At 35.8% G+C, this 22,954-nt stretch overlaps 2 non-coding genes and 1 pseudogene across 2 annotated transcripts; 1 reads left to right on the top strand and 2 right to left on the bottom strand.

The window, feature by feature from the left end:
* Window positions 1-4,245: 4,245 nt before the first annotated feature.
* On the bottom strand, window positions 4,246-4,318 carry TRNAF-GAA (transfer RNA phenylalanine (anticodon GAA)). Its single transcript has one exon. It is a non-coding gene; the product is annotated as a tRNA-Phe (tRNA).
* A 4,732-nt stretch (window positions 4,319-9,050) lies between these two features.
* On the top strand, window positions 9,051-9,123 carry TRNAF-GAA (transfer RNA phenylalanine (anticodon GAA)). Its single transcript has one exon. It is a non-coding gene; the product is annotated as a tRNA-Phe (tRNA).
* An 11,758-nt stretch (window positions 9,124-20,881) lies between these two features.
* Window positions 20,882-21,361, bottom strand: LOC145107185 (2S seed storage protein pseudogene; annotated as a pseudogene).
* Between the last annotated feature and the right edge of the window lie 1,593 nt (window positions 21,362-22,954).

The following is a 22,954-nucleotide window of genomic DNA, read 5'->3' as shown; positions in this document are numbered from 1 at the left end:
GGCCGATGGTTCTAATTTCATGTATAAGATGAACGTATCAAGTAATAATAATTGGCATTTCTTGCCATTTGGCTTGTTTTGCTTAGTGAGTTCCTTGTAAGTCGTAATAAAATCCTAAATCCTTGAAGGAAGTTTATTCCCGTACTAAAATGGGTGAAGATTAAATCCAAATATTAAATTATTCACCAGATTTTAAACTTTTAATTATCTAACAAATATTATTAATATTCGAGAAATTAAATTGCATCCTACCTTTTATACCTACAAATATTCCTACCCACTAACTTTATGACACTAACTTTATGACACGTGTTATCATTCCACAATTAAATTTAATTTTATTTGATATATTCCTAATATACTCTTAATGAGATAGTTAAGTAAATATGGAATGATGACACGTGTCATAATGTTAGTGAGTAGGAATATTTGTAGGTATAAAAGGTAGGAGGCAATTTAATTTCTCTTAATATTCACTACTAGAAAATAATGATTTTACCTACAAAAAATGCCTACAGAAAATTTCCGTAGGTAATTACCGATGAAATACCGACGAAATACTATATAATTATGGAATAGGATGCCCTAATTTAGTAATGATCATTGTAATGGAATAAATAGCTATGAAATAGCAATGGAAGCAAATCCGTCGGTAATTATCGACATAATAGCTACGAAATAGCGACATAATATGTATCGTCAGATTAGCTACGAAATACCATGGTTCTAAAAACATGTCATGACGTGCCACGACTTTAATGCTCGTACTTACCACTACCCTTTAACAAAATACCCCCTTAAATTATATTTAAAAATGAATAATTATATAAAAAATATATAGAATTATTAATTATATACAAAATTATCACCTTAAGTCACGCCTTACAAACGACATGACTTGCTGCGACTCGTAAAAGCTTGAGGTTTAATATTGCCGTCAATTCATGCTTAAGGTGATTTAGAACCTTGCGAAATATAAACGGCTTTTATAATTTCCATTATTATTATTATTATTGTTATTATTATTATTATTAGTATTATTATTATTATTACTCATTCGAGTATTAAAACATAGTTTTATATGGTTCGTTTTTACATATTTACCAAGCGTATTGACACAAATTATAGTATTACATATACATGTACCGATATAACACGAACAAAAAAAAATATTCGAAAAAACTATGTTTACCATACGAATAATGAAAAATGATATTAACAGTGCTACTAATAATAATATTTAACACATGAATAAGCGAAAGAAAAACTACGTGTGTATGTGTATGTATATGTGCATGTGTGTATATCTATATGTAAGGTCACACCTTATGATCTGATGAGTCAAACCTCACACGCTGTCCACCAGCGCCAGCGCCAACATCTGCATGATCAGCGTCAACGTGAACTAAATGATCTTAGTGATCATTTGTATATTAGGAAGTTATTCTTTGTATATATAGAATAGATGTTTGATCCGTAATCTTATTGATTAGTATCAAACAATTACTTAGATTAGTTACATCCCCAAAATAATGAGATTTTCATTTTTGTAATCGTATATTGTACTATTTGAGGAGCAACTTTGGGTATAATCACCTTCTGAGGATTCAACACGACGTGTTTAAGGAACCAACATGACGTGTCTAGAGAAGAAAAACGCGGCTTTCATCAAGACCAACTCGGCGTGTTGGCCCATGGTGGAGAAAACCCTAATTTTTAGGGTGTTGCACCCCATATAAAGGCCTTAAGTCCTTATGGTTGGCCTCCTTAGCAGCCTCCATTGTCACTAAAACCCTAAAATCGATCTTTAAATCTCTTGGTGGTGTTCTTGAGCTAGTAAGAAGTTCTTGGTGCTTATTTTTGGTCTTTGTGAAGGAAGAGGAGATCTTGAAGTTGCTTTGCTTGGAGAAAAGACTTTGGATCTAGAATCATCATCATGTAGGGAAACTTTATGAGGTATCAAGTTTTCATCTTGTCCTGTATATGTTTAGATCTCTTCATAGTTAGTTTGTTGTGCTTTTGGTCCCTTTTTGGGTTAATGGACGAGTTAGGTCGTTTAAGGGCTTGTTCTTTCAGATCTAAGTTTGTTTTTCTATCCTTGAGCATAAAGGTGCAAGTTTTATGAGACTTTTGTTGTTATGCATGCATTAAGTCAATTATTAAGTCATTTTTAGCTTAAGAGTTTCATTTAGACATGCATGAACGTAAAGTTGGCAACGTTACGTGGTTTTCTAGCTCAAGGAAGTCAAATCTATGTTTTGATTAAGTGCTTATTGTTCAAGCCCTTGCACTATTAAGCTTATGGATTGAGTCTTGAACCTTTTTGGGTAGTCCCAATGGATAAAGTTAGAAACTTTATCCTTCTGGACCACATGAGAGGCTAGATCTAAGCTTTGGAGCTCTTGGTATCAGAGAAAATAGCTTTATGTATTAAGTTGTTGAATCTCAGGCAAACACGGCATGTTTGCAAGCCAACATGGCGTGTTGACTAGGGTTTTCCCGATTATCTGGATGATTGAAGAACACGATGTGTCCAAGGGGCAACACGACGTGTTTAGTCAACATGGGTTGCTGACTTTGACTTTGACCAGAAGTTTGATTAGGGTTGACCTTGGGATGATTTGGGCCTTGGCTTTGGGGCCAAGTTATAAAGATGGTAAAAAGGTCTTTTACCCTAGTTTGGACACTTAGTGTGGGCCGGATCCGATTATTGATGGATGTTTATCTTGTGATTGAAAGTGCGTGCATTCTTGCGACCCAGCAGCCGGTGATTCTTTCCGTGAGATTCGGCAGTGCGAGGTGAGTTTTCCTCACTGTACTTATGGGTCGAAGGCACCAAGGCCAGCCCATTGGTTTGATAACCTGATATTTGCTGATATGTTGAGTATCGAATATATATGCATCATTATGCAAGTTATTGATATGTTAGTCTGATAGATCGGTAGGACTACCTATGATTATGTCTGCATGATTATATGTATATGTTGTTATTTGTAGACATATTGTGTTGGGTAGAAGTTGTACTGCTTCGTGCTGTAGGAAACAAACCCTGAAGCATTCCAGATATAAGCTGAGGGTCGGGTGGGGCATGCCAGACTCATACTGAGGGCTTAGAAGCATTCCATATACGAGCTGAGGACCGAATGGTATTCCAGACTCGTACTGAGGGCTTAAGGGTATTGGAGCATTCCAGATATGAGTTGAGGGCTGGGTGGGGCTTGCCAGACTCATACTGAGCGCTCATATGCATTCCAGATACGAGTTGAGGACCGGGTGGTATGCCAGACTCGTACTGAGGGCTTAAGGGTATTGGAGCATTCCAGATATGAGCTGAGGGTCGGGAGGGGCATGTCAAACTCATACTGTGGGCTCACTAGCTTTCCAGATATGAGCTGAGGACCGGTTGGTATGCCAGACTCGTACTGAGGGTTGAACATTTGTATTATAATCTGATTACTGATTGGACTAGGGAGCAAGCCAGACATAAGCTGTAGGCCTTGAGGACAAGCCAGACTTATGATGTGGGCTCAGGAGCAAGCCAAATATGAGCTATGGGCCATATATGCAAGCCAGCTCATACTGTGGGCTCAGGGGTAATCTAGTCTTTTAGCTGTGGACCCAACTCATGCTGTTATTTTGAATATGTTATTTATTCGTGTGTTGGTATTTTGGGCGAAACTCACTAAGCTTAGTGCTTACGGTTTTGGTTTATGGTTTCAGGTACTTCAATGGATCGTGGCAAGGAGAAGGCGTGACCGTACACATCCTTGGTTTTACAACTAATTGGATCTTGGGAGACTCTGATTTTAAATAATGTTTTGAAATAATGGTTTTGTAACACTTCTATTAGACAAAAGAGTTGTCTTGAGAAGTTTTAAATTCGTCGAATTTTTGGGATGTTACAAGTTGGTATCAGAGCCTTGGTTTGAGTGAATTGGAGGAATTATTCGCATCCTTCAACTACTCTATTGAATCTTTCAACCTTAACCTTCGAATATGTATATGTCTATGAAGTATTCACATTCTTTTCTTTTTGAACCAGAGAAGAAATAAAATAGAAGAGAAAATAGAATCTCCCTTTTTTTACATACTTTGTATAATGAACTCTTTACCCCCTCTATAAAAATCAAATAGATGGGGTTCTAAAGAACGAGATGGAGAATATGTATTATTATCTAGACTCTTAATGAATATGTATTCATATCAATTAATTGGTAGAATAGAGACTCATACAAATTAATCATGTGTCGGGAACCAGATTTGAACTGGTGACATGAGGATTTTCAGTCCTTTGCTCTACCAACTGAGCTATCCCAACTATTCCTCATGTCTCATACTCATTTTCATTTTACTAGAGAACTTGGTTCTATGTCAATTGAAAGGGTATTATAAAGCCTCATCCCGATATTTGTTTATGAATATTAATTTTGAAAGGTGTATACGTGAGACAAAATATACTAAATGAATCTTAATATATTTATTTTAAATACCCTACTATAACCATATCATGCTCTGATTTTATAATACCTATAATACCTCAGGGGCTAATGAAACTATTTCAGTAAAATTGAACTGTCTCAATTCTCGGGCAATCGCACCAAAAACTCGCGTTCCTTTTGGATTTCCTTCTTGATCAATCACAACTACGACATTGTTATCATATCGTATTATCATACCGTTGTCACGTTTAAGTTCTTTACAAGTACAGATAATTACAGCTCTGACCACTTCTGATCTTTCTAGAGGCATGTTTGGAACCGCGTCTTTGATCACAGCAACAATAACGTCACCAATATGAGCATATTGGTGATTGCTAGCTCCTATGATTCGAATACACATCAACTCTCGAGCCCCGCTGTTATCTGCTACATTCAAATGGGTCTGAGGTTGAATCATATCATTTTTATTTGTTTTTTACAATACAAAGGTCGAAGAAAAAAAGAAAATATTGTTTGTCATAAAAAAGAAACCTACACCCGCTATTTTTTTTACCCAAGGCCTATTTCTTTTTTATCCCAAAATGATGAATTGAGTTCGTATAGGCATTTTGGATGCTCTATTGAAATAGCCCTTCTGGCTATATTTCTGTTACTCCACCCATTTCAAAACGTATTCGAACTGGTTTAACAACAGCCACCCAATATTCGGGAGTGCCTTTACCTGAACCCATACGTGTTTCTGCAGGTCTTACAATAACTGGTTTGTTTGGAAATATACTGTGACAACCCGGAATCTCTATCTAAAAGTTATCTCGATCAATGAAAGTCAGACTTGTTTCTATTACCTTTTAGCCATGTTAAGGGTCTGTTTGAGAGTTTCTGAGCCTAGTGTAATGTATGAATGGATGCTAGGATGAGTTAGCTTGTGATCGGGAGGATTAATCTGAACCAAAAAACCACTCACGAGGTGTTCACGGCCGCAAACTAGGTTCACGGCTGTGAACCACCTCCTATATATATATATATATATATATATATATATATATATATATATATATATATATATATATATATATATATATATATATAAGAGTGACCCCTTTTCCTCCTCACTTCTCCTCCTCCCAGTCGTGAACACCCCCATTCTCTCTTAAAAACTTCGACCGTGAACCCTCCAAAGCTCCAAAAACGTAAGTGTTTCAACCTTAAACTTGTTATACTTGAAAGATTACTAGATCCTTTCCTTGATTCTTCATGATTCATCACCATCTTCATGAACTTGAAGGGATCACGGCCGTGAACCCTTCATAGGTTCATTAGACCGTGAACACCTCATGAGGCCGTGAACTCTATAAGGCCGCAAACCCATCCTTGGGTGGCCGTAAAACCCCTTTCAAGCTTCCATTTGCGAGCCTAACACTTCATTTAGGGTGTTTCCTACAACCTTAGATAGTTCCCCATACTAATTAGTAGTTATAAACACTAATTGAATACCCATATATGTGAATATATGCCTTATAGGATCCAACAATGCTTCGGGACTTCATTTGTGAACTCAAGCATCCTATATCTATCTTACCTTCCAGAACACTCACAATCAAGTGAGTTCATACCCCTACGCTTTTATGATTTTTAATGTTTTCAGGGGGGATACAAGTAAAAGCACGAGTAATCTTGTGTTTAAAAATATAATTTGGTTTACTATATTTTTCCTATCATTAGCACACATTGAATATAGAATTTACTAGACATGGTAAACATAGTTACTACTAGATTTGCAGACAGTTTTATAAACACGTTAAAATACAAACGTTGCAAACACAATTTTCGAACAAAGAAACAAACTTATGAATTATGAAATAAAAGGTACTATTTATAAGTATTTATGTTAATAACAAAAAGGAGTTTTCATAGTATTATTCGTGGATTCGTTGAGAGAACCTACAATGTGAGACACGTCTTCTGAGAAGTCTACCCTTTGTAACCAGAGTTTCCTAGAGGGAGAGCGTGAGTTTGTGTATAAATCTATACGAGAGTGACAATTCCGCGCCCTGACTATTACCTACAGTCAACATAGGGTGACAAACGTCATTTAGTTCACGACGTCCGAAGTACGTCGTAATGTTTATCGTCCATAGTATGGTTATAAGAACTCACTGGGGAAACAACGAATCGTTCACGTAATAATGTACTTAACAATCAGACAGCAGGGTTAATAACTAGGGGATTACTTAGTATATACATCAGGGTGATACACATTTAACCTCCGACATGCAGTGGGATGTGTGACTTCTGCGTTATTCCATGTTCCTTGTTTGGTTGTGGGTTTAGGGCAGAATCACCTAATCAACTGTCTGTTCGATCTTGATTTCTATAACTCGTATGTACTAAGTGATCACCGCAGGGTATTAATAACGCTTTCAGTATACAGAACAACAAGTTTTCAACTAGTTTTATTTATGTAATAAAACTGCTATACATTATACATTACTGGTGGTAGCCAGAGTTTTTAAACAGAATAATGCTTAAACAACATAAGTATGGTAGATACTTGTACTCTTCGATTTGGAACAGATAATTCAATAACTTACACTTAGGAAAATATAGGATTTTCCAGGATAAACATCAGTACTTTACAAACAATTGGTTTATTATTCAACTAACGAATATTCATTATTAATTCTATAAATCCTTAGTCTATACAGCCGAGTTACGTATGAAGAATATCCAATAGGCTGTGGAATGTGTGGTTTCCGCCTCATTCCCTGTTCCTTGTTTGGTTGTGGGTTTAGGGCAGATCCATACAATTAACTGTCTGTTCGATATTGGTTTATACATAACTAGTATGAACTAAGTAGTTATAGAAGGAATGGGTTTAATCAAACTTTTCATAAGAAAATATTGGATTTTCTTGAGGAACGATATCAACAGATATCAAAGGACCAATACAGTTAAATCTGTAAGTATATAGTGAATACTTCAGGGTTATATACTTGAAGATCAGACTTACAGTGGGATGTGTGATTCCGCCTCATTTTATGTTCCTTGTTTTGTTGTGGGCTTGAGGCAGAACCACACAATCGATTGTTTGTTCGATCTGGATTGTATATGATTTGAATACACTAAGTACTCACAAGAGGAACTAGTAAGAATCATTTGCTTTTACTTAACATCCATTTCATAAGAAAATATAAGGTTTTCTGGAGAAACATAACACACTTTTCGAAAGAACACAGAACAGTTTTCTAAAACAAAGCGCTTATGAACTCACCAGCTTTAAGACCCGCAGAAACACGTATGGGTTCAGGTAACTATGATTTGGAGGGTTCACGGTCGAAGCTTTTTGAGAGAGAATGGGGGTGTTCACGGTTGGGAGGAGGAGAAGTGAGGAGGAAAAGGGGTCACTCTTATATATATATATATATATATATATATATATATATATATATATATATATATATATATATATATATATAGGAGGTGGTTCACAACCGTGAGCCTAGTTTGCGGCCGTGAACACCTTGTGAGTGGTTTTCTGGTTCAGATTAATCCTCCCGATCACAAGCTAACTCATCCTAGCATCCATTCATACATTACACTAGGCTCAGAAACTCTCAAACAGACCCTTAACATGGCTAAAAGGTAACAGAAACAAGTGTGACTTTCATTGATCGAGATGACTTTTAGATAGAGATTCCGGGTTGTCACAGTATATTTCCAGATAAACCAGTTATTATAAGACCCGCAGAAACACGTATGGGTTCAGGTAAAGGCACTCCCGAATATTGGGTGGCTGTTGTTAAACCAGTTCGAATACTTTTTGAAATGGGTGAAGTAACAGAAATATAGCCAGAAGGGCTATTTCAATAGCAGCATCCAAAATGACTATACGAACTCAATTCATCATTTTGGGATAAAAAAGAAATATGCATTGGGTAAAAAAAATAGCGGGTGCAGGTTTCTTTTTTATGACAAACAAGATTTCTTTTTTTTTCTTCGACCTTTGTATTGTAAAAAACAAATAAAAAATGATATGATTCAACCTCAGACCCATTTGAATGTAGCAGGTAACAGCGGGGCTCGAGCGTTGATGTGTATTCGAATCATAGGAGCTAGCAATCACCAATATGCTCATATTGGTGACGTTATTGTTGCTGTGATCAAAGACGCGGTTCCAAACATGCCTCTAGAAAGATCAGAAGTCGTCAGAGCTGTAATTATCCGTAATTGTAATGAACTTAAACGTGACAACGGTATGATAATACGATATGATGACAATGTCGCAGTTGTGATTGATCAAGAAGGAAATCCAAAAGGAACGCGAGTTTTTGGTGCGATTGCCCGAGAATTGAGACAGTTCAATTTTACTGAAATAGTTTCATTAGCCCCTGAGCTATTATAGGTATTATCAAATCAGAGCATGATATGGTTATAGTAGGGTATTTAAAATAAATATATTAAGATTCATTTAGTATATTTTGTCTCACGTATATACCTTTCAAAATTAATATTCATAAACAAATATCGGGATGAGGCTTTATAATACCCTTTCAATTGACATGGACCCAAGTTCTCTAGTAAAATGAAAATGAGTATGAGACATGAGGAATAGTTGGGATAGCTCAGTTGGTAGAGCAAAGGACTGAAAATCCTCATGTCACCGGTTCAAATCTGGTTCCCGACACATGATTAATTTGTATGAGTCTCTATTCTACCAATTAATTGATATGAGCAATTAATTGATATGAGCAATTAATTGATATGAATACATATTCATTAAGAGTCTAGATAATAATACATATTCTCCATCTCGTTCTTTAGAACCCCATCTATTTGATTTTTATAGAGGGGGTAAAGAGTTCATTATACAAAGTATGTAAAAAAAAGGGAGATTCTATTTTCTCTTCTATTTTATTTCTTCTCTGGTTCAAAAAGAAAAGAATGTGAATACTTCATAGACATATACATATTCGAAGGTTTTGGTTGAAAGATTCAATAGAGTAGTTGAAGGATGCGAATAATTCATCCAATTCACTCAAACCAAGGCTCTGATACCAACTTGTAACATCCCAAAAATTCGACGAATTTAAAACTTCTCAAAACAACTCTTTTGTCTAATAGAAGTGTTACAAAACCATTATTTCAAAACATTATTTAAAATCAGAGTCTCCCAAGATCCAATTAGTTGTAAAACCAAGGATGTGTACGGTCACGCCTTCTCCTTGCCACGATCCACTGAAGTACCTGAAACCATAAACCAAAACCGTAAGCACTAAGCTTAGTGAGTTTCGCCCAAAATACCAACACACGAATAAATAACATATTCAAAATAACAGCATGAGTTGGGTCCACAGCTAAAAGACTAGATTACCCCTGAGCCCACAGTATGTGTCTGGCTTGCCTATATGGCCCATAGCTCATATTTAGCTTGCTCCTGAGCCCACATCATAAGTCTGGTTTGCCCTCAAGGCCCACAGCTTATGTCTGGCTTGCTCCCTAGTCCAATCAGTAATCAGATTATAATACAAATGTTCTACCCTCAGTACGAGTCTGGCATACCAACCGATCCTCAGCTCATATCTGGAAAGCTAGTGAGCCCTCAATATGAGTTTGACATGCCCCTCCCGACCCTCATCTCGTATCTGGAATGCTCCAATACCCTTAAGCCCTCAGTACGAGTCTGGCATACCACCCGGTCCTCAAATCGTATCTGGAATGCATATGAGCCCTCAGTATGAGTCTGGAAGGCCCCACCCGGCCCTCAACTGATATATGGAATACTCCAATACCCTTAAGCCCTCAGTACGAGTGTGACATACTTGTCGGTCCTCAGCTCGTCTATGGAATGCATCTAAGCCCTCAGTATGAGTCTGGCATGCCCCACCCGGCCCTCAGCTTATATCTAGAATGCTTCAGGGTTTGTTGCCTACAACACGAAGCAGTACGACTTCAACCCAACACAATATGTCTACAAATAACAACATATACATATAATCATGCAGACATAATCATAGGTAGTCCTACCGATCTATCAGACTAGCATATCAATAACTATCATAATGATGCATATATATTCGATACTCAACATATCAGCAAATATCAGGTTATCAATGTTGGGTTATGAGCATTCTAACACTCCTAAGTGTACATGCAACCCTAAATACCTTGGATCTATGTTTTCTCTATTATACATACAATTATGAACATCCAAGGTATTATCCTAATCTAGCATACAAAATAATAAATATAACAAGATAGAATACATACCTCTTTGATGTAGAATGTCTTCATGAAGCCTGAGTGCCTAGTGCCCGAAGTGTGACACCTCAAATGGTTCACACAACACCAAATACACTTGGAATAACTTGAGAGAAACTTGAACACTCCTTGAAATCGTCTAGCCGTCACACTCACTCATTAGTGCACGATTTCTTGAGCCATGGGATTCTTTTATATGGTGGCTATTAGGGTTACACCATGTAACTCATAACTTTACCCATTCCTTACGCTCCATGGATTTTAACCTCCATGGAGTATCCATGGGTCACCCCATGGACTTAGTCCAACATAAGGAATCTTGGATCACAAGCCCACATATATAAGAATGAATGATTTACACAATCAACCCATATATTTAATTAGTCTCCTTTTGATCACTTAATTAATTCCAAATTAATTCTTGATCAATACTAATTAAATAACCTTATTAATATATTAGAACTTATAATATATTAACCAACCTTAAGTGTTATTTCTCTCATTATAGTCTATCCAAATGCATGATGCCATGCAACCCAAATGGACCATGTCGGGTCGGGTCAAGTCTTACCAATTATAGTTATGGACTTAGACATTAATCCAACAGTCTCCCACTTGGATAAGTCTAAAACTATTATTGCGTATGACTTCAGGAACCGATCAGCAATCGTAGCTCTCAAAAGCTTCTGTCGAACTCTGACCTTGTCGATGAACTCTGACCTTTGTCAATGACTTGTCCATTAGATAAGGGATCATATATTCCTCCATTCTAGATATCATATGGACTGAGACATGGATTATCAATCATTCTCTCTATCCATTTGTTGTTTCCCGATTTCCGATTCATGATGACTGACTGATTGAATAAATCAAATCAGTCCTGGCTTGGCCAAGCACTCACATGTATCATCTTTAAATCATCGAGGGGCCCACATATATCGCTTTTATCCCGAAGGTAAAAGGAATGGATAAACTTCGACTCATATGGCTTGTTCTACTACTTGTTGAATCATACACAAAGGCACGTTTTATAACATCGAGCTACCAATGCGTTTTCGTGCAATCAATGTATAACGAACTCATAGTAACAACTCATATCTCTAGGTTTGAAGAATATAAGATATTATTGTCTCATGATCACTCGTGATAAAATCCATGAAGTGATTCAAATGAGCGCGGGTTGAATCCAATACTCAGAACTTATGAGCACTCATGAGTATTGTAGCACCACTTTGTCCACCAACTTGGACCTCTACAAACCAACCCATGACAGTCTTGATTCATATCTACTTCCAACATATGACCGACTGTGGATGGTTTGAATAACTTAATCATTCATGAAGAGCGACTTAGTTATTCTGGAAGTCAAAACATGCAAAGTGAAACACAAGAATAAATGAATCAAATATGGTATCAAACCCTATGAATATAAATAAACACTTTTATTTATCACCATACTGATTACTCATTATTCATTGTTTCGGTTTTATCAACTTTATACTTGAATTTAAAACAATAGTTGTCCCATGCTCCAAGCATATACACTATGTTTTCTAAACACTAGTCATGCCATACACCAAGTATGCATACTATGTTTGTCTATGATCTTTACTTTGTAAAATAGATCAATTGAACATCACTCCAATGATCCTCTTTTCACAGTCCCAAATCCTTACTGCAAATGCAAGAATTCCAAATTCATGCCATTTACTGAAATCTGTTAGATTCTAAACTTATATGCATTGATCCTCTTAATGATTATGCACGAAGTCAGAAAGACTTGACAACAATCATTACAGAGCATTCCAAAGGAGATCAGCTCCTTGGAAACATCCTTCTTTCATTAAGTTTCCTAATCTTACACAGACTGAATAATTTCTAACTTTGAAACATTTCCATATTCCATTTTGACTATCACTTCTGAACAAGAGTTGCCTCCTTACAGATTATGTCAATATGGTCTTTCCAGAATTAACATTATACTTCCAACTGTCCTTGAGCAACCAATCTTTGGTAAACCTTAGATTGTCCTCGACAATTGCTTAATGATTTTAGTCATATCCATTTCTAGACCTTTTCCCTTCATAATGCCCCAGGCATTTGGAAAATTTTAGAAAGGATGAATATAGCACATGTAATCGATCCTATATCCGAAGCATATGGGACACGATTCATGATGTCTCACATAAAGACTAAACCAGTCTTTTTCTATAATATTTCCATTTCAATTTGCCAAGTTCTCAAAATTCAGATTATGAAAAGGGATGTCGTAATCATAATCGAATTTTAGAATACAAATAATGGACCCATATATAGAATTTCCTTATGTTGAGCCATTCCAACATGAAATTCATATATATATCCTCGATTAAAATCTCAATCTAAGCTTTTAGAATTGAAATGAAGTATAATTTCCTCTCCCTTAATTATAGCAAAACAACTTTTTCAACCCCTGCAACCTCACGAATTGAAACTTTTGTTTTCTATAATTAACATTGCTAACTTGCAACCTTTGTCATAATTATCATGCTCCCACTAACATGATGATTATTAGCATAACACTTATGCTCCCACTAGCTTTGACATGTACTCAGAAATCAGCTGACTTTCTTACCAAAGTTCAGATTTCTGATACTAGATTGTTTTGATAAAACTTTATCAAAATCATACACCTCTCTTAGATAGCTCACATGTGTGTCTAAACAATTTTAGAACTATGAAAAGGGATGTCATAATCATAGTCTCAATTGTTTAGACCTTTGCCACTTCTCACAAGTCTATGTTAGTGTGCCGGTAAACCACACACGCTCCACTAACGACTTTGAGAATGCAAATATCACAATTGCTATCTAGCTAAAATCTACTTAGTGAAAGTGTTTCCTCACCATCATTTTCATGAATCGGAGAGAAACCTTATGACACTTAGATTTAATAGTGTATGTGTTCTTATCCATGTGAATTTGTCAAAACCATAATCACAAGACAAGGTTAGTGACAAATCCAAACTCATATTGATTAAACTTGTGCAATCTTAAATTCTTGCCATTTGGCAGCTCAGGTGCCTGCCATTGCTTCCAAGTAGTTGTGCAACCAATTGAAAACTCTCAGAACTCCTATGCAAAGCCAACTTGAATAGGCACAAAAATTTCAACACGATAGGTTATAAACCTCAAGTCGTGTGCTAGTGAAGGACTTTAGGTTTTATTCTTGATTAAGTCTTGAAACTTTCAAGAGGTTTAAGACTCCCACTGTCCTCTTGACATATAAGACTCCCTTGTCAAATATTCAAGAGATAGTGCGGACTCTTTATCAAGACTAACACTTTACACAATTGGCCTAAGTTGGTCTCTGTTTTATCCAAAACATCACAACTTACCAATTTCAAATGTACAAGAGTAGATAACCTTTTACTCTTACATTTGACTAGTGTTAACAAACCCTCTTTAAGATATGTCACTCAAGTTACAATCTTGGAGTATGACTCTAAGAATTGTTTTGGAACGAAGTATCACTCATCTTTTTGATTTAACCATTTCAACAATTCATGACTCCTCTTCTTGACTTTAGAGGACCAATTGTGATATGGTATCTTAATCATTAAGATGATCATAAACATGATACTAAAGTACTCTCCCATCTTTTCAGATTTGAGAAACTTTTATCTTTCTGCCATACTTTGATTCTTCTTATTCGTTCTTTCTCACATTGAAACTTCTCCAATGCTACAGACTTATACTTAAACTTATAAGTATAACCATCTTTACTAAACTTAAGTAAATCATGACGAATAGTCTTCTTGATCTTTTGTGGTGGACTTGACCAGTGCACAAGAATGTGTACTCGATCCCTTAGTCCTTTCCTTATTCACATAAGGAATTAATCTTAATTTTCCAAGCTGAAAGTTCCCATTCATCATACTATACAACTTGCATGATTCCAAGTTTCGGTCCAATTGAACCTTCGGTAATGAGAATCTTTCCTTATTTGGTAATATTAGACACTACCACAACCGAAAGAATCAAATCCATTTTTCCAATATTGCTATCAATGGAATCTTATAAGCAACAACTTTTCACAAATGCCATTGTAAGGATACTTAAAATAAATAAAATCAAAACCTTTTTTCTTTTATTTTAAAACTTTGTAGAAAAACTTATCCTTACAATCCATATGAAAACCTTGTTGTTATCTATTCCTAAGCAATATAAATATCATAACTCTTAAGTAATAGCCCAAAATTCTGATCACCGAACCATGCGATTGAAATCCATCTTCGCGATCAGAATCAGCATGTACTTAATAGAGTTAGACAATGGACTTTACCTGAAGTAGAGCCAAACTTATTGACTTTAACATCCTTAGGTAAATTTGGCAGCTTCGTAACCAATGCCCCTTCTTTTGGCAATAGTTACCTATGGATCCTTGATAATGGGACTATCTCAGACTTCGCCTCTCTCTTTACCATTGGGTCAACAAAGTTGACTATGGCCGATCCCTTTCCATTGGGATGAGAGAGCTTTACTGGATATCCAATGGCATCATTGTCAATGTCCATAGCGTTTTAGGAAGTTGATCTTAGCAAATAGATAAGATCATTAAGGGTCTTGTCTTAGTCTGTTTCATAGGATTCCCAAAAGAACTCACTATGTGACTTAGAAAGTAGTTGAGCCACCAAATTTCTCAAGACTTTGACACCCAACTCTCCCGGCTTGTCAATATGTGACTACATCTCCAAGATGTGATCACACCTAGACCTTGCCTTGCCAATAGGGCTTGAGTGACCTTAAACTTTTTAGGAACTTGTGGGTTAGGGAGAATAATTGGAGGAGGTGAAAGAAGTATGATATCCATGGGACATCATCTTCATTTAGGAAAGCTTGTTTCAAGAGATTTGGGAAGATCATAAATGTCTAGACCAGACATCTTTTTGGGAGATATTCAAGATAGTTGATTTAAAGTCCTTAATATGACACCCAATATGAAATATTAAGGCTAGGACCCAACAAACTATTTTATAACTTAGAAGAGGGATGCCGTAATCCAAGCTATAAAATATTTGAAGGTAGGTGAATGACGATTCACCAATTTCCACCATGAAAAACGAAATAATTTATTAGGTTTTAATTGGATTTGAAAGTCCTAGATCTTTGAGATTCATTGAACTGTTCAAAGGCATGTTTCAATCTCGAGTGTGCCCTTCAGGTTTTGTGACTGGGATGCCAAGGATCACAAAACAAGGTGTGAATAACCATGCAAATATACTTGGTACCCTTAATATTTACCCCTTAATCAGTGTGCCGGTTAACCATACACGCTCCACCGATACTATGATAAATATTAAGTTACCCTTTGCCTACCTTGTTAAGTCCAGGTTAGTGTGCCGGTTAACCACACACGCTCCACTAACGACTTAAGCAAAGTGCAAAGTGTAATTTCATGGGTTAGCACCAAATTCACATTTTCCTAAGTAACTAAGATTGGGTATTAATAAGAGTTTAATTACTTAGTATTTATCATTAATACTTTTAATGAAAGGAGAATTATAGTCCTTGTCCTACCCGTTCGGCTAACGACCCTCCACCAGTCAAGGAAGCGGTGGGTGAGAGTGGACACCCATTAAACTGCCATTTTATAGGCAGTAACCTTATACCCCCCTTATAGACCGGCTTCGTGAATGAGACCTACTAATGGTAAGACTGACTTTACTCTTATACATATATATAAATATTATTAGCTTATAATATTATAAAGTATAAGGGTTGAATTTTAACTTTTAAAATTCTAAGGGCTAACTTGGAATTAAAGTATTCATAAGTGAAAACTTTTCAAATTCCAAAACTTGAGGGCAAGTTTTGAAACTATTCAAAACTAATTAATTCCATAACTTATGAGTTTAAAGTAGTTTTAATTAAAAAAAAAAAAAACTCTTCAAGTTCCATAACTTGAGGACAAGTTATGGAAGACTTTAAACTAATTAATAAAAAAAATAACTTTTTTTATTGTAACTTATGGAACTAATTAAGGTTACACTTTTTTTTTTAAATTTAATGAAGAGACTCTTGAACCTCCATAACTTGAGGACAAGTTATTGAGTCATAAAACCATTTAATTAGAACTAGACTCTTCATTTTGTAACCTTTGCCAACTTTTATGAGTTTTATGATTCTTAAATGTGACTTTTCATATAACTTGAGGACAAGTTACAAAAACACACTTTGGAATCAACTCTTAGATTAAAATGGATTGAAAACAACTATTTCACACAACTTTTCTATTAATCTAAGAACCTCATAAGAACAAGATAATTCAAATCATCAATCTTCAAGAAATTAGCATGAACATACAAACTAATACAAATCTTGAAATTATGACAATTATCTTAGAAATTGGATTAGCATGAACATTACCACATCAAAAACAAGTTTATAAGTCCGAAAACATCTTAGGGTAATGTTCCTAGTCCAATTCCAGCCAAAACAATCGAATATATGCATCCAACTCGATTTTTCAGCTACTTTTGCAAGTATAACAAGAAAACAAACCTAGGCTCTGACACCACTGTTGGGTTATGAGCATTCTAACACTCCTAAGTGTACATGCAACCCTAAATACCTTGGATCTATGTTTTCTCTATTATACATACAATTATGAACATCCAAGGTATTATCCTAATCTAGCATACAAAATAATAAATATAACAAGATAGAATACATACCTCTTTGATGTAGAATGTCTTCATGAAGCTTGAGTGCCTAGTGCCCCAAGTGTGACACCTCAAATGGTTCACACAACACCAAATACACTTGGAATAACTTGAGATAAACTTGAACACTCCTTGAAATCGTCTAGCCCTCACACTCACTCATTAGTGCACGATTTCTTGAGCCATGGGATTCTTTTATATGGTGGCTATTAGGGTTACACCATGTAACTCATAACTTTACCCATTCCTTATGCTCCATGGATTTTAACCTCCATGGAGTATCCATGGGTCACCCCATGGACTTAGTCCAACATAAGGAATCTTGGATCACAAGCCCACATATATAAGAATGAATGATTTACACAATCAACCCATATATTTAATTAGTCTCCTTTTGATCACTTAATTAATTCCAAATTAATTCTTGATCAATACTAATTAAATAACCTTATTAATATATTAGAACTTATAATATATTAACCAACCTTAAGTGTTATTTCTCTCATTATAGTCTATCCAAATGCATGATGCCATGCAACCCAAATGGACCATGTCGGGTCGGGTCAAGTCTTACCAATTATAGTTATGGACTTAGACATTAATCCAACAATCAAACCAATGGGCTGGCCTTGGTGCCTTCAACCCATAAGTACAGTGAGGAAAACTCACCTCGCACTGCCGCATCTCACAGAAAGAATCATCGGCTGCTGGCTCGCAAGAATCCACGCGCTATCAATCACAAGATAAACATCCATCAATAATCGGATCCGGCCCACACTAAGTGTCCAAACTAAGGTAAAAGACCTTTTTACCATCTTTGTAACTTGGCCCCAAAACCAAGGCCCAAATCATCCCAAGGTCAACCCTAATCAAACTTCTGGTCAAAGTCAAAGTCAGCAACCCATGTTGACTAAACACGTCGTGTTGCCCCTTGGACACATCGTGTTCTTCAATCATCCAGATAATCGGGAAAACCCTAGTCAACACGCCATGTTGGCTTGCAAACATGCCGTGTTTTCCTGAGATTCAACAACTTAATACATAAAGCTATTTTCTCTGATACCAAGAGCTCCAAAGCTTAGATCTAGCCTCTCATGTGGTCTAGAAGGATAAAGTTTCTAACTTTATCCATTGGGACTACCCAAAAAGGTTCAAGACTCAATCCATAAGCTTAATAGTGCAAGGGCTTGAACAATAACCACTTAATAAAAACATAGATTTGACTTCCTTGAGCTGGAAAACCACATAACGTTGCCAACTTTATGTTCATGCATGTCTAAATGAAACTCTTAAGCTAAAAAGGACTTAATAATTGACTTAATGCATGCATAACAACAAAAGTCTCATAAAACTTGCACCTTTATGCTCAAGGATAGCAAAACAAACTTAGATCTGAAAGAACAAGCCCTTAAACGACCTAACTCGTCCATTAACCCAAAAAGGGACCATAAGCGCAATAAACTAACTATGAAGAGATCTAAACATATACAGGACAAGATGAAAACTTGATACCTCATAAAGTTTCCCTACATGATGATGGTTCTAGATCCAAAGCCTTTTCTCCAAGCAAAGCAACTTCAAGATCTCCTCTTCCTTCACAAAGACCAAAAATAAGCACTAAGAACTTCTTACTAGCTCAAGAACACCACCAAGAGATTTAAAGATCGATTTTAGGGTTTTAGTGACAATGGAGGCTGCTAAGGAGGCCAACCGTAAGGACTTAAGGCCTTTATATAGGGTGCAACACCCTAAAAATTAGGGTTTTCTCCACCATGGGCCAACACGCCATGTTATGGCACAAACACGCCGAGTTGGTCTTGATGAAAGCCGCATTTTTCTTCTCTAGACACGTCATGTTGGTTCCTTAAACACGTCGTGTCGAATCCTCAGAAGGTGATTATACCCAAAGTTGCTCCTCAAATAGTACAATATACGATTACAAAAATGAAGATCTCATTATTTTGGGGATGTAACTAATCTAAGTAATTGTTTGATACTAATCAATAAGATTACGGATCAAACATCTATTCTATATATACAAAGAATGACTTCCTAATATACAAATGATCACTAAGATCATTGAGTTCACGTTGACGCTGATCATGCAGATGTTGGCGCGGGCGCTGGTGGACATCGTGTGAGGTTTGACTCATCAGATCATAAGGTGTGACCTTACATATAGATATACACACATGCACATATACATACACATACACACGTAGTTTTTCTTTCGCTTATTCGTGTGTTAAATATTATTATTAGTAGTACTGTTAATATCATTTTTCATTATTCGTATGGTAAACATAATTTTTTCGAATATTTTTTTTTGTTCGTGTTATATCGGTACATGTATATGTAATACTATAATTTGTGTAAATACGCTTGGTAAATATGTAAAAACGAACCATATAAAACTATGTTTTAATACTCGAATGAGTAATAATAATAATAATACTAATAATAATAATAATAACAATAATAATAATAATAATGGAAATTATAAAAGCCGTTTATATTTCGCAAGGTTCTAAATCACCTTAAGCATGAATTGACGGCAATATTAAACCTCAAGCTTTTACGAGTCGCAGCAAGTCATGTCATTTGTAAGGCGTGACTTAAGGTGATAATTTTGTATATAATTAATAATTCTATATATTTTTTATATAATTATTCATTTTTAAATATAATTTAAGGGGGTATTTTCTTAAAGGGTAGTGGTAAGTACGAGCATTAAAGTCATGGCACGTCATGACAAGTTTTTAGAACCACGGTATTTCGTAGCTAATCTGACGATACATATTCTGTCGCTATTCCGTAGCTATTATGTCGATAATTACCGACGAATTTGCTTCCATTGCTATTTCGTAGCTATTTATTCCATTACAATGATGATTACTAAATTAGGGCATCCTATTCCATAATTATATAGTATTTCATCGGTAATTACCTACGGAAATTTTCCGTAGGCATTTTTCGTAGGTAAAATCATTATTTTCTAGTAGTGAATATTAAGAGAAATTAAATTGCCTCCTACCTTTTATATCTACAAATATTCCTACCCACTAACATTATGACACGTGTCATCATTCCATAATTACTTAACTATCTCATTAAGAGTATATTAGGAATATATCAAATAAAATTAAATTGAATTGTGGAATGATAACACATGTCATAAAGTTAGTGTCATAAAGTTAGTGGGTAGGAATATTTGTAGGTATAAAAGGTAGGATGCAATTTAATTTCTCGAATATTAATAATATTTGTTAGATAATTAAAAGTTTAAAATCTGGTGAATAATTTAATATTAGGATTCAATCTTCACCTATTTTAGTACGGGAAGAAACTTCCTTCAAGGATTTAGGATTTTATTACGACTTACAAGGAACTCACTAAGCAAAACAAGCCAAATGGCAAGAAATGCCAATTATTATTACTTGATACATTCATCTTATACATGAACTTAGAACCATCGGCCCTGCTAGATTCGACACTGCTGGATTTGCAAGCTGCATTGATTAGGTATCTGCTCAGCCCTCCTCAACATTTGTTGCACCAACTCTCCTCTACATTGTTGTCCTTGCCCTCCACGTCGTCCACCTTGTTGCTGATGCTTTTGTGCTTCTTCAAAAGCCTCATTGATCGCCTCACACTAGCACTCCTCCTCCACGTTCCGGAGCTGTTGGCAGCATGGTTGAAGGTGTGGTTCCTGTTGCTTCGGCCTAACCACTGGCATGCTGATCAGATCATCCTCGAAAGAGGATCCCTCGGTGATGTGCATCTGGCAGTGGCTCACCTGCTGCCCCTGAATTTGGCGGCGACATTACCCTTGTGACTGCGATTGTGAGCGACTTGGCACGTCCTCCATTATCGTGGTAATGGTGGTTGTTGTGTAGGCGGAGACCTCAGCGAATGCTACGATCGCCGTGAAGGCGAGTGCAAGGATCACAAGTTTTGCCATTGTATTTGTGGTATCTTTTATCTTTTTTCTACTGGTTGTGATGATCGATAAGGAGTAGGAGATTGCTCTATATATATAGTGAATCGGTAGGTTTGCATGGCATGCAAGTGGAGAAAAGGGTTACATAGGTGGTGAGGGACTGAGTTTCATGGTTATTCACTTATTTGTGATGTGAGACACGTATAAAATCATTGCCTTCTAATGACACGTTTGATGAAAGAATGCTACAAGTGGAATTTGCCTCTTTTTTTTATAAGTGTTACAGGCTCTTTCTTTCTTTTTTATATAATTAAGTCTTATGTACATAAAATATTGGATAGATATGGCATTGCCCCATAAAAATGATTCATACAAATTGTATGTTTCTTTATTTACCACTTTTATTACTTTTTTACGTGACTTATATTGTTAAATCTGAATGTTCGTACGCATCGCAAATATAAGTAAAAATATTATATATTATTATTAAAAAAATATATTATTGTTACTAATTTTGAGTTAATAATCTAATACTAACTTTAATACTAACTTGTTATAAAACATTTTGATTATTTTAAATAAAAGATAACATAAAGAAATATTAAAATTACATCTTTTTAATAGCCGCTATCCGTAGGTTGTACATGAAAATAAAAATAAACTTATTTCTTAATTTATATTTATTGGCTAATCAATTTATATATTTTATGATATGACATTTTAATAGAATATATCCATAGGTTGCAAGTGAAATTGAAACATCCTAAAAATACGGTCCAAAAATTTCGTTTTAAATTCATTTAAGAAAACCATAATTCATATAACCTCACAATAAAGATCATAATTCATGTATCTCAAATCATCATAACAAAATATTGTATAAAAATCATTTATCAAATTATCAGAGTAAATCATCCCAGGCTAAAAGTTGTGGTGTGTGTCGTGCAGTCATCCCGAGCTCTTCCCTTGGCTAGTGGAAGTACCTGAAACCAAAACTAAAAACTGTAAGCACGAAGCTTAGTGAGTCTCCCCAAGCTACCACATACCATACGCATAAGCACATATCAACATACGTTGGGCCTAGCCCACTACCTCGGGCCCCGCCCGACATCGAACAAATCCGGCCTCAGACCCTACCTGGCATTAGGCCCTGCCTGGCATCGAGCCCCACTTGGTATACATATATGTTTCTACTAGGGCCCGCCTGTCTTTGGACCCCGCCCGCTATACGCATACAAATAATAACATATAATCATGCTAATGTTGGATTAGTGTCTAAGTCCATAACTATAATTGGTATGTACTTGACCCGATTGGCATGGTCCATTTGGGTTGCATGGCATTGGAACAATTTGGATAGACTTTTGTGAGAAAAGGATAATTATGATTTGTTAATATATTATAAGTTCTAATATATTAATATGAAATCATATTATTTAATTAGTATTGATCAAGAATTAATTTGGAATTAATTTTGTAAACAAAAGGAGACTAATTAAATATATGGGGATAGATTGTGTAAATCATTCATTCTTATATATGTGGGCTTATGATCAAGAGTTCTTCATGTTGGGCTAAACCCATGGAGTAACCCATGGATACTCCATGGAGGTT

This window comes from Lactuca virosa, chromosome 4, assembly GCF_052849685.1.
Source record: "Lactuca virosa cultivar CGN04683 chromosome 4, Lactuca_virosa_CGN04683_v6, whole genome shotgun sequence".
In the NCBI taxonomy this organism is placed as follows: domain Eukaryota; kingdom Viridiplantae; phylum Streptophyta; class Magnoliopsida; order Asterales; family Asteraceae; genus Lactuca; species Lactuca virosa.
This window is presented reverse-complemented; position numbering and strand designations above follow the sequence as displayed.